Source organism: Gadus macrocephalus, chromosome 4, assembly GCF_031168955.1.
Source record: "Gadus macrocephalus chromosome 4, ASM3116895v1".
NCBI classification, from domain to species: Eukaryota; Metazoa; Chordata; class Actinopteri; order Gadiformes; family Gadidae; genus Gadus; species Gadus macrocephalus.
Window position 1 is genome coordinate 19,064,216 of NC_082385.1, and position 18,328 is coordinate 19,082,543.

The 18,328-nt window shown below is 42.4% G+C and overlaps 1 protein-coding gene across 1 annotated transcript in view; it reads left to right on the top strand.

The window, feature by feature from the left end:
• Nucleotides 1-18,328, top strand: part of LOC132455455 (inactive dipeptidyl peptidase 10-like) — a 234,018-nt gene that overhangs the window by 17,431 nt on the left and 198,259 nt on the right. The window lies entirely within an intron of this gene.

Below are 18,328 nucleotides of genomic sequence, written 5' to 3' on the forward strand. Positions count from 1 at the left end.
AAGGAAAAGCCTATAAGTTCATCTTTTTTTTTTGTGACTCAGTCTTCTGTGTGCTATTTTCTGTGCTAGGTTTTGCCTTTCATAAATGTCCTCAATGTTTGTTTGATTGTTAAGGTTGTGGGTGCAGGCAGGCAGGTAGGACCCAGATGCAGACTGGTAGGGAAAAACGGCACTTTATTTCTGCCAAAAGGCTAAGGCAAGGAGCAAGGGAACACAGGTAACTACAGAGAACACGCAGGACCAACAAACCACAATGACAGCACGAGGAACAAAGGAAAGACAAGGGCTTAAGTAACAAACACAAGACACGCAACGAGGATCAGCTGAGACACATTAGGGAAGGGAGCAGTAATCAACACAGGAGGGAAACACAGGGAAACACACCAAAACACGACACAGACCATGACATTGATAACCCCTTTATGTAATGATAGTGACATTATCCAATCAGTTTATTGTCAAATTAGAGCACACTATAGACACATTCTAGATACACAACCTCAGGTGGTAAAACGTAGAAGGTTTGGCAGCATTTCCAAACCCCGATCCAAACAAAGTCATGTTGTACCACTCACACTGGAGCAAAGGATTCTGGGAAGTCGTGGTGAAACACAGTCTTTATGGAGGGGGTCGTGATGGGAAGTGAATAATACATTCATAAATGTATTATATTGAAGATCCAATATCACACTTTTTCAGGGTTAATAATTGCATAATCACATTCGATTATGGTGACACGCCTGTATGTAAGAAGGAGGCAGGATTTCTGCACTTCAGCCCTTCCCACTGCACAGTCTGACGTCACACAATTACAGAAGTAAAGTTTGAGTGCAAAAAAGCTGTTTCACACACTTTTTGTGGGGCGTCCTCGTTGTGTGCGAATTCTCCCCCGGACTAAAACATGTAGACATACATCATATAACGTCTAAAGCAAAGGGAAAAGTCGGAAAAGCATGATATCACCACTATAATGACGCTGTATTATATCATGCTATATTAGAGTATAATTCTAATAGTAGATTATATATTCTGTCTATAACTGAATGCAGATGCTGGCATGAAGGGTGGTTATACTGTGAAAGTCTTTAGAGCGGTCGTTCAACTTCAAAGTACTTTATTTGTCATTGCCATAAAGACAACGCGACAGTAGAGGCAACCAGACTTACACAGCTAAATAATAATAAATAACAATTAATAAATAGATTCATAAATATCATACATAAAATAATAATAAAAAAAAATAATAAAAGCAATATATCTCCATATCTCCATATTAAGGTGCATCAAGTCTTAGAGTGCAGTCCATGGGGGGCAGGGAGGGCTGGGCCGGGGGCGGGGGGAGATGAAGGGGGGTGGGGAGTGGGGTGGTCAAGCTGTTGAGGAGCCTTATTGCACAGGGATAGAAGCTCTTTGCCATCCTGGAGGTGCGTGCCTTTTTTGATCTGAACCTTTTCCCTGACGGGAGTAACAGGAACAGATGATGGGCAGGATGAGAAGGGTCTGTGAGGATGCGTTTAGAGCGCTGCAGGCAACGGGAGGAGGAGATGGACAAGATGTCGGGCAGCTCTACTCCAATGATCCTTCCCGCTGTTTTAATCAGCCTCTGGATGGCTGCCTGCTCCGCCTTTGTACAGCTGTAGGACCATACATTCAGGCAGTATGTAAGCACACTCTCTATAGCGCAGCGGTAGAAGTTAAACAGCAGCCTCTGAGGAAGGTGTTCTTTCCTCAACTTCCGGAGGTAAAAGAGGCGTTGCTGGGCCTTCCCCAAAACGGAAGCTGTGTTTTTGACCCAGGACAACTTCAGCGCCTTGAGACCGCTGTGGAAACCCTGATGTGTGAAGTGATTATATTCAAGCGTTGAAACCACGCAAAAAGTCATCATAAAAAAGGCATCATGGACCCGCATATGTAAACATACTGTATATCTTATATGATTTGATCGTCTGTCTGGTCCGATCGGTCTGGTCTGACCAATCAGATTTGACTATGAGGGCCCCCCCATAAAATATATTATGTATGGATGACACTCATAACATGTGTGTGTGTACCTTGTGAGTGATTGTGTGTTTGAGTGTATGTGTGTGTGTGTGTTTCTGTCTGTCTATATATGGGTTTGTGGGATTTGAACGACCTTATGACCCTTTACAACAAAAATGTTAAACATAGAATGTATGTAGGCCCATTTTTGGTACAATGCATTGTTCGCGTTGGCAAATCGTTGTCACATAATGTTTGTCTGCATTATGTGTGTGTCGTTGTCGTATATTTTCTTGTCTCAAGCCTTTTCTAAGTGTGGTTTTGATTGATTTAAAGGAGATTCAATACTCAAATACTGTCCTCAATCCCTTTCTGTGGAGAGCTGGCAAGGTCGTTTAAACAGCAGCCATTTTAGTGGAATGAAATAAAAAAGGCTGTAGATATTCCAACAGAGTCTGTGTTATCTGATGAGATGCTTCCACAGCAGGACTGTGAGCTGTTAAACAGATAAAAAATAACTAGGGCTTTCCATCGTGCAAACAAACCTAAACAAACTCTGTTCCCCTCCTTCCATTCTCTGGTGCATTTGTGTATGTGTGCGCTTGAGTTATGGATTTTTGTTGGACTTCGCGGAGGCAACCAGTTCACTCCTCTGTGTCATCCATTAATTCCTGGTAATGGACACCTCGTCGGGCATTATCTCTCGCGTAATATATAGCTCAGCCGAGCTCACTTAGAACTACGTTAAACATCTTGAACATGTGCGTCATGTGAACACACCCTCATTAACATATGAAGTCTGCGTCCTTGCATGGCGCTCCACAGCGGTACAATAATTACACTGCATCCCTTCTGCGAACTTGGGTACAGAATGGACACTATATATATATACATTCAACTGAGGACATATTTATACATTTCGCTCAACAATCTATTACTCAAAAATTATTTACCGATAAATGAATGGCATCCACCGAATGAGCGAAAGTCTGGACTTCTTGAAAAAATAAGTCCCTAATTGTTTTCACAGTCTGGGTCCCTCGGTGCATTGCTCTCTGGCATATCCTTACAAAAGTTCACAGTATTGTATAATTGGTTAAGTTATTAATTGGTAAACAGGCTATTGATGCAGCTTAAAAAATACCATTATTGTGCATCAATCACTATGAACTTTGTACAGTAGCCTACATTTTGCATCCCGTATAATGGCTGATGGAAAGGGGTTATAAATGATGCATGTTTGAACACAAAACTGCTAGTCAATTGTGCTTGTAGGCAAGCAGGCTAAATGTACAGATAGTTACAGGCTACTTAAATTATATTAGCCTATAAGGAAGAAGACGATACATTACCAGCTGTAATGATCCCTGCCATTCTTTAAACGTTTCATCTTCTGGTGACAAATGCGGCAAGTTTATTTTTCTGAAGGTATTTGATAAGCTTTAGGGCCCTATTTTAACGGTCTGAAACGCAAGTGGGAAGCGCAAAGCGCAAGTAGCTTTGTGGGCGGTTCTACGGCGCTATCGCTATTTTACAGGCGGATAAATGACACTTGCGTCGCGGCGCAAGTGTCAAAAGGGTTGGTCTGAAGCAGCCTAATTACCCGTAGGTGTGGTTTGGGCGTAACGTCCAACAAACCAATGAGAGTGCCAGCTCCCATCCCCTTTAAGAGCCATGACCGCATTTGAATCGGACGAGTTGATATTTTGACAGCGCGTCTGCAGTCTCCGATGAGACAGATGCACATGAATTTCAAACTGCAAATGGCTCAGTTTATTGCCAAATAATATGGCCTAATTCACACATGGAATAAGGGGTTTTCTTCCACAACTTCAGAAATACTGAGTCCTCAAATAAATTTCGCCAAAGAAAACGTAAATAATATAACATATGATATGCGGTAACTGATCTATTTAATGAAATACGCAATACATTATAAACATTGTTTCTTATCAGTATTGTATGCTATCCTAATATGCATGTGTCTCCGCGGTAATAGACATTGCCATTGATTGTATTATGCATTGCGTGTTTAGTTTGCGTGTGTTTAAACAGAGCACACACGCGCGCCCGCATTCATTCATTCTTTTTAACACTCACTCGCGGTAAAACAATGTTTTTCACGATCAAATACTCATCAATCCTAAAAGTTATGGGCATGTAGGCCTATTCGATGTCTGTGTCAAGAAAATATGTGTTTGCTGTACGGTGTTTGCAGATGCATTGATTTAAAAGTACAACTTATTACCGCTGCATCAGCTGTTCTTTCCCAAATAATTTACCAAGAATGTGCGGCTAGGTAGATGAGAGAAGCAAAGTGTATGCGCGAGGTGCACAAGCAATCCGTATGCATCGCATGCGCATGTAGGCTATGCATCCGCCCTTAAAATAGCATCTGAACAACGCGCCACTGACTTTAAACCAGGTATTTCCTGGTCAGTAGCGCAATGGTATTCAGCAACGGCAAAATAGCGTTTGCGCCAGAACACGCCTCCTCCTTCCGCCGAACCGCCCCTTGGGGCGCATGATCAATCCCTAATTTACCGGCGAGTGGCGCTGGTGGGAAAAGAACGCTCTGCGCCAGTTGTAAACTAGCAACGACACATGCGCCAGATGCAAGATAGGGCCCAATGAGTGCATCATGTGCGCGCACACGTTGAGCGAGTGTTAAAATGAGATGCCCCGAGTAGGCCTACATAGCGTATTTTTTTTTACAGTCTATGATAACTTACCATGACATCACCATACGTTCTTCCGGGTTGTAAAAGCTGGAATGCCGAGCTGGCGTAATTCCACAATCAAAAACAGTGGTTACTATCGATGTGTTACTCATAGACTACTGTTAGATTTAAACAGCAAAGATAGAGACATGTTAAAGTCAACATCAACATAATTTATTGCAGGAATTTAATATTCCAAAAATACATGCGCAGCCGAAATGTACCAATCAAACGCCATGTCACAAGGCATATAATAAAATCCAATGATTACATTGCTCTTGTGTGGGAGGTCTCTTTCGAGCTGCACTTGCTGGCCCTCATTTATCAAACGAGCGTACGACAGAAAACGTGCGTAAAATGGACGTACGCTCATTTCAACGTTGAGCTTGGCATTTATCAATTTGATTGTGAGCGCAGGCTGCGATGAAATCTCACGTCAGGTCTGAGCTCGTGCACGCAAGTTTTTTTGGCGCAACATACGGGTATTTCCCTGATGAATAGTGCAGCACAAGTAGCCCATGTTGCACGTATTAATTACTAAATAAATTGGAATTAGCCCAGCCGTTCAAACAATTACAATCAAGTCAGGCCTAATTAAAAAGAGTATTGCTATGAAAATAATTAGAATGTGACAGGTGAAATGTTTATTCAGCTGTCTATATTAACAGGAGCTTTGCCAAATAGGTGGTCGAGTCTCAGCGATGGCAGATCTGGCTCTGTTATTAGAGGACCTCAACGCACGTCTAAGACGAGAGAGAGTTTTTCGAGACCGCGCCGATTTTTTTATGGAGAGCGATGAATGGCTCTTGAGTCGTTTTCGTCTCCCAAGGCATCTCCTGATGGAGCTATGCAATGCCCAGAGATCCACAGCACGTTTTTTGGTGCTCAGCTTCATGTCGGACCATTTTTTCTTCACCTTATTTGGAATAAAATAACTTTAACGCAATGCAAACAATAGCATATATGTGAAATGTTTTAAGCTGGATAACAGAAATTTTACATTTAATTTATTATTTAATTAATTTAATTAACAAACCTCTTCCGTAGCCCGATGGACATTGGAAACACTATTCACTGCAACATTTATTTCCTTCTATATAGCATTATTTTGCTTGCCTTTAATGCCAGCTTTTAGTCTACCGAACAAAATCAGACGGTTCGCATCCACCAGTGACACGAGCGTCTCCATTTTGGTCTCGGAAAAATTCCTCTCTTTTTTTACCGTTGGACGTTTCTCCATGTCGTAAAAGTTAGGGGCGAGACTTCTGAAGACGTGCTTTTATATGGGCGTGTTACGTTAATTACGATCGATCTCAGCCGCCGTATTTATCAACACCAAGATCCTTCGTACGCTGGGATTGGTGTGATACGAAAGTTTCGTGAATCTCACATGGGTTCTATCGTAAGATGAATCATGCATTCAGATTTGCGCAAATTTCTACGTTCGTTTGATAAATGAGGGCCGCTGTCTCTCTCGGATTTTAATTCAACCATCGTGGTTAAAAGGTCCTCATATTGATCAATGGCAGGAGGCATAGGCTACTGTAGACATAAATCATGCTGAGACCTGCGGGTGTCTGAGAATTTCGGCAGGCGTTTTTTGTTGCGATTGTTTGCATTAAGCACTGTGGGCGCTTTGGTGAGGCTGTGATGAAGTTCATTATTTATTGGACCGTGTCTAGACAGTAACGAACATCCCTGACCATAGTTAATCGTGTATGTCTGCACTCAGACGTGAACTCATTATTGCATGCGGGTGTCTTCATTCATAATTTTTTTTGCAATAATAAAAATTATGCTAAAGAGTTCTAGAGTTATGGTTGTGTTTGCGTGTACGTGTGTGTGTGTGTGTGTGTGTGCGCGCGCGCGCGCGCGTGTGTGTGTGTGGTGTGTGTGACATTACTAATCATCTATTTTGTCTGGTAGCGCTTTACATTAATGTCTTTTAATAAGCCTTTGTTAAAAGGTATAAGACCTTATTATATGCTTATTAACTCTGATTGGGGTTATTAAGACTATCTATAAGGGTCGATAATAGCATAACCATGTTTATTGGGAGATTATAAGACTTTTATAAGCACTTATAAGAAACTTGTTAACTATTTATTGATTGCTTAATAATAATAATAATAGTCTTATGAGTTTCTTATAGTTGTTAATAAACAAATTATAAACCCATTTATTGAGACCTACTAACTTACCTATTATGTCATTGTTAAACCATTTTTTTGTTGGACTTCACGGAGGCACAAAATATTCTAAAGAGGTTTAGACTCCGTGCGCAGCCCCGCCTTCTCCATTGAACCAAGAATGCCTTGACGAACTTGGCAGTGTTAAAAGACCTAGGCTATAGCCTACATCATCCTGCCCAACAATATGGGCAGGATCTAGACCAAGCTCTCCTAATCGGGTCAGCAATAGCCGTGTGCCAATGCCTAGCCTCTGCGTTTAAATGATAATGAATGAATAGAACGTTGCATTTTTAATGTCTACAAATATTCTAGACTAGAGAGTGCGCGCCAATCAATGAAAGCGGAATAAAATAAAGTCGGCTCTCTTTGCTGCGCAAAGCATGTTTCAGAAATCAGCACATTAAGATAAATGTAGTTGTGACACAAGCTATTTTTGTAATATGGAATTATTTCAGGGGGGAAAATGCCGTGAAAAAATTTAGGCACAGGGCATTCAGGATTAGGACTGCTATCGGCATAGGCCCAATCAATTGTGTTTTAATATCTTAAGCATTCATATTATTGCAGTCTATTATTTTCGTATGCTACTCTGCTGTTGGCCTTGATGGGGATATATTTTAACGCTTTTTAACCCCATTTCCCTGCGAGATTCCTGCGTCACCCCATCCTACGGAGCCCATTTCAGCACTATTCCAGCAGACAGTTACAATCCTACGAACGTTGTGAGTGCAGTGAACGTGCGTTCATGTTAAGAGGAGTTTCGGGAAACGCTCCAAAGAAATTCATGATGGATCACAAGATCCATCGTGAGAATGATCATACGAGTGTGGATCCACCGTTATCGGGAACGGGGCCCAGGGCAGAGTGATTGAGAAAACATAGTAAATGTTTGGAATTAATGATTTTCTTCTTGTGGGGTGCTAAGGGACGTGTATATATATATATATATAATATTATATAATATTGATATAGTTTTTGTCCTCGTTCCATCTTCAGATCAACATCAAATTTTGTTATGTAACTATGTGTACAGTAGCCGGCTGGATCGCTTCAGGGCCTCGTCTCACGAAAACGATGGATCTTCGCTCGTACGATCATTCTCACGAGGGATCTTGCGAACCATCGTGAATTTCTTTGGAGCGTTTCCTGAAACTCCTCTCAACATGAACGCGCGTACACTGTACTCACGACGTTCGTAGGATTGTAACTGTCCACTGACACGGTCCTGAAACGGGCTATGTAGGAGGAGGAGATGCAGGAATGTCGCAGGAAAATGGGTTGATTGGGCCTAGGCCGACATATGCTATATCAGTCCCAATCCTGAACACACTGTGCGTACATTCTTTCACGGCATTGACACACTGTTATTGCTGACCCGATTAGGAGAGCTTTGTCTAGATCAGTGGTTCTCAAACTTTTTACCATGAGTACCACCTTAGAAAAAATTTGGCTCTCCAAGTACCACCGGAATTAAAATAAAGTGCGTAGGCCTATAACTACATAGAGTTTACACAGAAGGCATTAATATTGATAATACGATTTATTATTCACATAACTTTACCTGACTGAAGCAACCAACTGTCTATAACTCATGTATTGTATTTAAACACTTGCAACGGGATAATACTAACAATTGAACAACTGCTTCAATAGGGCTACCCAGCAAATGGGGATATCATCTGGCATATAACATACCAGTCAATCTAGTGAGGTTATTAACAAGTATACTGCATTAAAGCATTCACAGCACTGAATATTAATTTTAACAACTGCAGTCAACCAATCATGTGAGGTAAATTTTACTGCATCAAAACATTCAAAGAATTGAACATGAATATTTAAATACTGGAGTCAAACAATCCTGTTATAAGCAATCATGCACAGCAAAGAGAGAAATCATGTGTACTGCGAAAACACGGTAATCAAACTATCATGAGTAAGAACAAGTGTATCATAGAAAAACAACGTATTCAGTATTAAAAAATACTGCAGTAAGTGCCATAAGGTCAGAATATAAACTATGTTTAGGTTTGAAGGAGAATGTACTCAGGCACACATTGAAAATTAGGCCTATCATGCTTAGTGAGAGGGGTACATGTCTGGGTCGATTGAGGTTAGCTTTAGCCTCAGACTTGGTTCAGTATCCAACCTGCTTCCAGCACACGAGATGAGGGTGGATGGCATCCCCCTTTGGAATTAAAATGATCAAAATCATCCCCCTTCTGAAACAGCCATCCCCCCTTCCCATCCCCTGTTATTTTATCAATTAATGTGGAAATATTACCGCTATTTCATTATAGCGGTTTCCTTTTTCAATTCGGCGCAAGCAACGTTACTTTTCCCAGGGACAGATTTGACAGCGATACATCATTCTCGGGCAGCATGCTATTGCGCAAGCACGCAGGCGTACTTGCGCAATAGTGCCTCCACGAGCTCTCATTCCACACCGTACGAAACAGACACTGGTAGCGTGAAGCAGTCTCTGCATCTCAGACATCGCTTCCGCAGGCAACTCTGTCCCCTTTTCTCCCTTTCATTCCAACCCGTGAGCAACGCTAGTCTCCCTTCTCTTCCGAATGCATTTTTGAAAAAAAAGAATAAGTTTCTAAAATCCTTAAATGTGAAGCATGCCTCCGAATCGTGTGATGCGTCCGATCAGCTGCGTTTTTGGGGATAAAATAAGAGCGATGACATGACAGTAGTCATCGCTCTTATTTGCGACCATTTGCGACCAAGAGAAGCCTGGTCGCAAATGGAATGAGAAAGCGCACAGCTTTGTCTGAAAGCGCAGGATATTCGCTGCGTCGCTGCACCCAAAAGTCCAGAAATGTCTGGCCTGAAGGCAGACTTCAACGTCTCGTCACAGGACGATTTTGCAAAATTTTTGCTTCCCCTACTCATCGTCACAGGCAGTTAGTCAATGCAGGTTTAAGATCATTGCATATGATGGGTACATGCAAAACATTGTTTTAACGGTTGCTTCATCTTCAAAAAATTGCTTCAAAAAATCGTTCATACTCCGCGTACCACTAGAGGGCGCTCGCGTACCACCAGTGGTACGCGTACCACAGATTGAGAACGGCTGGTCTAGATCCTGCCCATATTGTTGGGCAGGATGATTTAGGCTATAAGAAACCAGATTGAACAATTTCAATCTGGTTTCCGCCCCCTCCACAGCACAGAAACAGCCCTGGTTAAAATCAACAATGACCTTCTCATGGCAGCAGACTCCGGACACCTCACTATTCTCATCCTCCTTGATCTGAGTGCGGCCGTACTCAGTTCATCCAACTCAAAACTTTCAAATCCCAGTCACTTCCAGTCACTACCGGTGTTCCCCAGGGTTCTGTTCTAGGCCCCCTCCTGTTCATCATTTATCTACTTCCACTTGGCCATATTTACTGTAAAATTTAACATTCATTTTCACTGCTATGCGGATGACACCCAGCTCTACATATCCACCAAGCCCACTTCTACCCTTCCTCCCACCTCCCTCTCCGATTGCCTACAAGAAATAAAATCCTGGTTCACCTGCAACTTTCTCAAACTCAACAGCAATAAAACAGAAGTTCTCCTCATCGGCACCAAATCAACCCTCACAAAACCTGACAGCTTTTCCATCACTATTGACAACACCTCAGTCTCCCCCTCCCCTCAGGTTAAGAGTCTGGGTGTCATCCTCGACAGCACACTATCATTCCAAGCACACATCAATAACATCACCAGGTCTGCGTACTACCATCTACGCAATATCAACCGCCTCCGCCCATCCCTCACACCCTATAGCACAGCCACCCTTGTTCACACCCTGGTCACTTCCCGCATCGATTACTGTAACTCCCTCCTCTTCGGTCTCCCCCTCAAGTCCATCCGAAAACTCCATCTGGTCCAGAACTCTGCCGCCCGCATCATCACCAGAACCCCCTCCATTAATCACATCACCCCTGTCCTTCAGCAGCTTCACTGGCTCCCGGTCAAAACCCGCATCCACTTCAAGATTCTGCTCCTCACCTTCAAGGCCCTCCACAACCTCGCCCCTCCATACATCTGTGAACTCCTACACACCAACACACCCACCCGCACTCTCCGGTCCTCCTCTTCCATTCAATTCACTGTGCCTCCCGCCCGCCTGGTTACCATGGGGTCCAGAGCCTTCAGCAGATCTGCCCCCCACCTCTGGGACACCCTCCCACCTGACATCTGTAATTCTGACACTCTTTCCACTTTTAAGTCCCGTCTCAAAACACATCTTTTTAAACTGACAAATTCCATCTACCCATCCCACCCCACTTACGTAAATTGTTCAATGTATCTTGTTCTTGTGTTTTTTATGATTGTTGATTTTGTTTTTTGTTTTTAAACTGCCCTGTAAGGTGACCTTGGGTGCTTTGAAAGGCGCCCCCAAATAAAATGAATTATTATTATTATTATAATTATTTATACACTGCCATCTCGGTTCGGTCGCAGCTTGGCACGCCCGGCGATTTTACCTTATTATCTCAAGTTTCCTGTGTAAAACTGAGGGGGTCAAATTCCCCGTTCATAACGGCGCAGGCTTTCTTGGTTCACTGGAGAAGGCGGGGCTGCGCATGGAGTCTAGACCTCTTTGGAATAATTTGTATCATTGCATACTACCGAATGTTTTAATCTTTTTATGAATGAAGACACCCGCATGCAATAATGAGTTCACGTCTGAGTGTAGACTACAAACGCGATTAACTATGGTCAGTAGGGCTGTAACGATACACAAATTCACGATTCGGTTTGTATCACGATTTTTGACCCACGGTTCGATACATCCCACGATTCTTTTAAATTTAAAAAGCATTTTATTTAAACAACACTTAAATACCAATTATCTTAATGTAACATTTAATAACAAATAATTTGGAACACTGAACAGATTTGAACCGAAAGAATACTATTAAAGTATAGCTAAATTAATAAAGAAATAACCAAAGATTGCAGTTGGAGGATGCTTTTTGCTGGTAGGCATAATAGGGCCCCTTTGACTGTTTGGTTGGTTTATTCAAATATCCTTATTAGCGCTTCTTATTAGGCTATGTAGCTTAAATAATGACATAATCAGGCCGTATAGAATGCAACATGTTTAATAGCCTAACTTTCAATAGATGAGGAAAAACATGAACCTCGCAATAACGAGGCATAGTGTTACGAGTAGCATATGTGTGTGCGGGAGAATGGCAGTGTGCGTATGCGTGTGTGAGTGACGTCAGCGAGTGAGTGGACGAGCGAGGAGAGCGAGCGGTAGCGCGTGTGTCTAGTGAAGAAGCGAACGAGTCCGGTAGAATAAAGTACCCATCCTGTCAATAATCGGTGCCCGCTTCAATCCGACCTATAAGCAGACAAACTGCCAGTCAAATCACACAAAACAATAGAGACAGGATCACACAGGGAATTTTTTTCGCGCTTGGCCCACTCTGGATAAATGTCGTTCATATCGCATATGAGGACTTCGACGGCTGTGGAGAAATGCAATCCTCCGTAGCCACGGAGAGCTGTGATCACAGAGAGGCAGGGATGGACTGGCCCAAAAATTTGGCCCGGGACTTTGGGATGGAGAGGCCTTTTATGAGACCGCAGGAATAGCGCGCGTAGAATTTTGCCCCGGTGTAAAATAATAAAAATGAGTCCTTATCCGTGGATATGTGCATTGCAACTGCATGTCAATGTTGGGATGTGCATGTGTTTAGAATATTGTGAAGATCACTGGGAAATATTTTATAAGCAATCTTGTCCATGTACAAAATATTAGAAATTGCATGTGCCTAGAAAGGTAAATCAAGGCTGAAAATGATCTAAATAGTGCAAGATAGAATTATTTTAGTGGAAAAAAATTGTCATTGACACATACACAGGGTTTGGGAGATGGGGGCGGGCCGGGGTTTGTTGTCCGTTGCTGTGGTTACCGGTGTTGAAGTGTTCCAATGGTTTATTAGCGGTGGTATCTAATAAATCGCTCTCTAATCAATACTTCATTCACTGCCTCTTCCGTGGGCATTACAATATTATGAATAGTTCTCGACGTCTCTGGTAGGGCATACTTCCATAATTAGTTTAAGTCATTATTATATTGCCAAACATGCACGCTAGTGCACCTGTCATAGCTATGCTGCTGTGTCCTGTTCCCGCCTCACCATTGGTCTCGCTGACAGGGGCGTCGCCGTCAACCTTGGCTTTTCCACGGAAATGGTCGGTTAATTTAGCACATTTGGCTGCGTCTTGCTCTAACATTTTTTTCCTTTTCAACCTCAACTTCTGAGTGCCACCCAATTCTTTTTCCTCTCCAACCCCTTTTTGACATTTTCGTATTTCGGTGTAACTTCAGTGAGATCAACGAGAAGTAAGTGACCCGGCCGTGTGTCAGGCTGAGCCAATCAGAAATGACAGACCACGGAGCAGTCCAAGTTGGGAGGGGCCGTTCGGCCGCTGGCTTTGGCCGCTCGCTTTGCCCCCATACACTGTGGGGGTGCTCCCCCCTCTAAATTGACAGTAATACATCGGCCCAGTTTCACCGTCAGGCAAGAGCTCCGTTTCGCACTGTAAGCAAATATCCGGCCGCAGGCCGTCCCAAATCACGGCTTACTTAACTTTTTCATATTTTTTTTACATCTTTTACAACAAAAAATATAATATAAATATGTAATAAAAAAATAAATAATAATAATAATAATAAAAAAAATCGACAAGAATTACGGCCGGCCGGCTCGGCCTGAAATCGACCGGCCGTTCGGGAAATCTCCCGAACCTCCCGATGGCCAGTCCGCCCCTGCAGAGAGGGCATCTCGTCACATATTTACGGCATCGATAGGAGGGGGCGTTGTCAGCAGACTATTATTTAGACAAATTATTAGCAAATTTCAATCGGACAATTTGACCGAAGAGTTAGAAAGGGCATATCGCGCTTCTGCCTTCTCACACCGCGAGACAGGTTCGTGGCTTTGAGTATCGCGATTTTCGGTTTGATACGCGTATCGTTACAGCCCTAATGGTCAGGGATGTTCGTTACTGTCTAGACACGGTCCAATAAATAGTGAACTTCATCACAGCCTCACCGAAGCGCCTACAGTGCTTAATGCAAACAATCGCAACAAAAAACGCCTGCAGAAATTCTCCGACACCCTCTGGTGTCAGCATGATTCATGTCTACAGTAGCCTATGTCTTCTGTCATTGATCAATATGAAGACATTTTAAGCACGATGGTTGTATTAAAATCAGAGGGAGACAGCAAGTGCAGCTGGAAAGCGACCTCCCACACAAGAGCAATGGAATCATTTTATTTTATTATGCCTTGTGACCTGGCGTTTGATCGGTACATTTCGGCTGCGCATGTATTTTTGGAATTTTACATCGCTGCAATAAATTATGTTGTTGTTGACTTCTAACATGTCTCTATCTTTGCTGTTTAAACCTAACAGTAGTCTATGAGTAATATATCGGCGGTAACCACTGTTTTTGGTCGCGAAAATGCGCCAGCTGGGCATTCCGTGGTATTGGATTTGTTTTAATAAAACCCATCCAATACACGGAATGTCTGTTGGCGATCCAACTGAGGCTATAGTAGGCTAACGATGCTCTTAGCATCCTACGAGAACCCCAGCTACGAGCGTTTTTTTTCCGATGCTTTCGGGAAACGGTGTGAAAACTGTACGATGCTCGTACGACGCACTTCACGATCCACTTAGGCTAACAATGCTTTCGGGAAACTGGGCCCAGGTCAGTGGAAACCATTCGCTTTCTGCCACCCAGAAGCATCTTGACGCCTATTGTTTACAAACATTCTGAAATGCCGTTAAAGGCTTTTATTTTGAGGGTAATTTTTAAACCGAAAGTTCTGTTCATGCAAGTAGCAGATGGCTTGATGGACATGCGACAAAATGTTTCACGAAGGTTTGCCAAACATCTCGTCAGCACCCCGAACCAGTTCTTTGAGAGAAGAAGCAACTGGCAGTCATAAGACAGGCACAAGCAACATGACTCTTCTGGTAAGTTTAAGAATGTAATGCTATAGCAATGTTAGCTGGTTCTAGGTAAGCTAGTTCTTTGCGGGGTCATCCCTATGTTCCCCGGGTCCTATGTTCCCCGCTCGGGGAACATAGGACCCTTTTTTTTAAAAAAGGACCTATGTTCCCCGTTTTTCCCAAAAAGGGTCCTATGTTCCCCGCAATCTATCAATCTTTAAAAATATTTATACTTTGACGCGATATTCGCGTGATGACAGCCTATCGGCGTTCAACAGCGTGGCCACTGAGAGACATGTGTAACGTAACAGCCAATCAGCGTTCAACCGGCCAACTCAGTGCAGTGCAGTCCGGGGTGAACTGCAGCATGGAGGATAAAGTGATTGTTGCCGTTTGCGACTCCCGTAGCTCTTTATATGATAGTATATAATATAATATAATTGTATAATAATATCACGGCCAAAAGCTCTGTGCGCCTCCCTCTTCCACAAAAGGTAAAGACATGCAATGGTAGTTATCTCGGCCGGAATTTGGCAGTAATGATGGAAAAAGTAACAGACCGGGGAACATAGAACCCTTTTTTTGTAAAAGGGTCCTATGTTCCCCGGTCACATACATATCGGGGAACATAGGATCCTTTTTGGGAAAAGCGGGGAACATAGGACCCTTTTTTAAAAAAAGGGTCCTATGTTCCCCAGTCTCATACAAAGAGGGGAACATAGGACCCGGGGAACATAGGACCCGGGGAACATAGACACGCTCCCTTCTTTGCTAGCAAATTTTTTTTAGCTAATGTTTAGCTCATGCCATCATATGTAACTAGGTAACCAAACGGATCTAATACAAACAATTTTGTCATGCTAGCTTGTCAGGAAGGGGGCAAGTAATGCTTCAAAATCTGTCTAGTCCCCGATACAGATTATTAGAAATTAATCCTAAATTGTTATTTCTTTGCTGTCCCCAGGTGCTGCCCAAATGTCTCAAACTGCCAAACCGGGTCTGCAGAATTTAAAACACGAGCATGAGCTGTCCAGATTGAAATTGGAATGCCAAGAAGAAAAAATAAAAGACCTTACAGCTGAGAGAGATTTCCTGAACGGTCAACTATCTGAATGTAGGTAAATAATTAGTTTCTTCCAAAATGTTCACCATAACAGAGTAAACACTGTGTGTCCGGAATTTCAGGGACACCTTTCTTACAGTGAACTGCGGCCCCTTTTGCTGAATCCATATCTAAACGGCATAATTGCTTATTGTAACCTGTCTGCTAACTGTCTAGTGTGGGCAATGTTCTTTGTGTTTCCTTTATACAGCAACAAGAAAGACCAGCCACAATTCCCAACCATCCCATAAGGCCATGGAGAAGTCAAACTCAGATTCGTTGTTGTCTTCCGAATCCTCCGACTCCTCCGACTCCTCCTCAGACGATGGGAAGAAGAAGAAGAGGAAGAAGTCAAAGAAAAAGACAAAGAAGCAGAAGGGAAAGAATCGGAAGGGAAAGAAAGGAAGCAAAACGGCCACACAGCGATATGTTTCAAGAGGTAATTTATGTTAGGCCTATACTTTTTATAGTCAGGTTATCATCAGCCCTAGAATTTAATGTTGCCTATTTTGGGTTTTGGAATATGAATTCATAATCATATCCAATTACTTGTCTATGGTATTTGACTGGTTTAGCAACACTTCCCAGGTAAGGCAAACCATGAAATTGTGTAAAAAATGTCTGCCAATTTTACAATTTAGCCCTTAGTTCAGTCACTACATAATTAAACTTCACAATATGAAATCACACAACAAGCACATCAACATACTTGTTGTACGAATATATTAACTATGGTATTTGCAAACATACAGCTCTATTTGTGTGTAAAAAGAAATTCAACCTTTAGACTTCCGGGTTGTTCTAGTGGACTCATTTATTTTAGATAAAACTTCTTTGTTTCAATGGTATCACATCAATTCACCAGAGGAAGATAAAACTACAAATTGATCAAAAAAATTCACATGATTTTGTTTTTTTCGGCTTGCAAATCATACCAGACTATACTACTACAACAAACCCATCGATGTGATTTGTGTGTTGCCCAATTTTAGGCTAGAGATGCTGAATGCTGTTAATTTCCATTGCACACCTTAAACACCTTGTTTACTTATTATTTTATATCCTAGCACGCGACCCAGATGAAGTCCTTGACAGGTACCGCAGAGTGTTGAGTGTCTTCAAAAAGAAGAAATCCATAACTGCGGCCTGTGAAAAAGTAGGAGTGGATCGCAACACCATTGCATTAAATGCTCCCATTGCGGAACTTGCCATTGGGGACCCCGAAAAATATGCTGAATATAAAGAGTAGCATACTGGAAAGCTCAGTGAATTCATTAGAAAATGTATGGATGCAATTCATGAAAGTGACACTGTTGAGGATGCAGTTCCAGGCCCTTAAGAGGCCAGGGAAGCTGTTGCCTTTGGGGTAGGGGAGTTTTTTAGGGTGATTTTGTAATGGAAAATTAGTGTGAAGTTGAGGTGAAGTTAGAGGATCAATCGAGAACTTGTTTAATCTAATAAATCTTTGGAATGCAACGCATCTGCAGCAGGAATAGGCCTAATGATGAACGGCAATATTACCAACCAAACATGTAATGCTTATTCTCAATCAAAACAGTCAGAGTTATCAGAGTATTCATTATTTATTTTTACAAACATTCAAAACAAATTTTCCTGATGCTCCGTTTACACCATCCCGCTAATGGCCGCTAATGGCCGATGGACCACCGATGTGGAAGTCGGGGTGATTCGGGTGACATCGGGCTAAAAATGTATGATCGGGTCAATTTATCGGGGTAGCATTTACACATACCCGATGTTATAACGATAACATAACGATTTATGCAAGGGAAGACACCCAAAGTGCGTTTGGCGTCATTTGACGTCATTTCGAATGATGCCAAACACGTCAAATGACGCGTTTGGCGTCATTTGGGGAGAAGGCCAAGGGGAGACTGGTTTAGACTGATATTTATTTATATATTTATTTATATTACAATAGCGATTTTATAATAATAGAACGCCGGTTCGAAATGGACTACCCCTTTAACTATAAAAGTAGGACATCCATCCATCACCCCCTATTTATACCCAAGTGACAGATTGAGGGTCTTAACACAACACAATTAACACAATCTGGTCACAATCGTTATTTGTCGTTAGACTATTGGTATAATTCGGCCTGCAGCCAATCGGTATCTTTCGGGTTACATTGGCTTACATCGGGTCTAATTCGGGTAAAAAAATAAATAGCTTGACTCTATCGGGTGTAATTCGTGTGCATTCGTGTAATAAACGTGCTATTCCGTATGTCTTCCCTAGAGACGTCGGGTGTCTCTCGGGGTCTTTCGAGTGTTGAGGTTGCCGATATAAAGACGATAAAACACGATAAAGCAGGGAAGATTAACGAA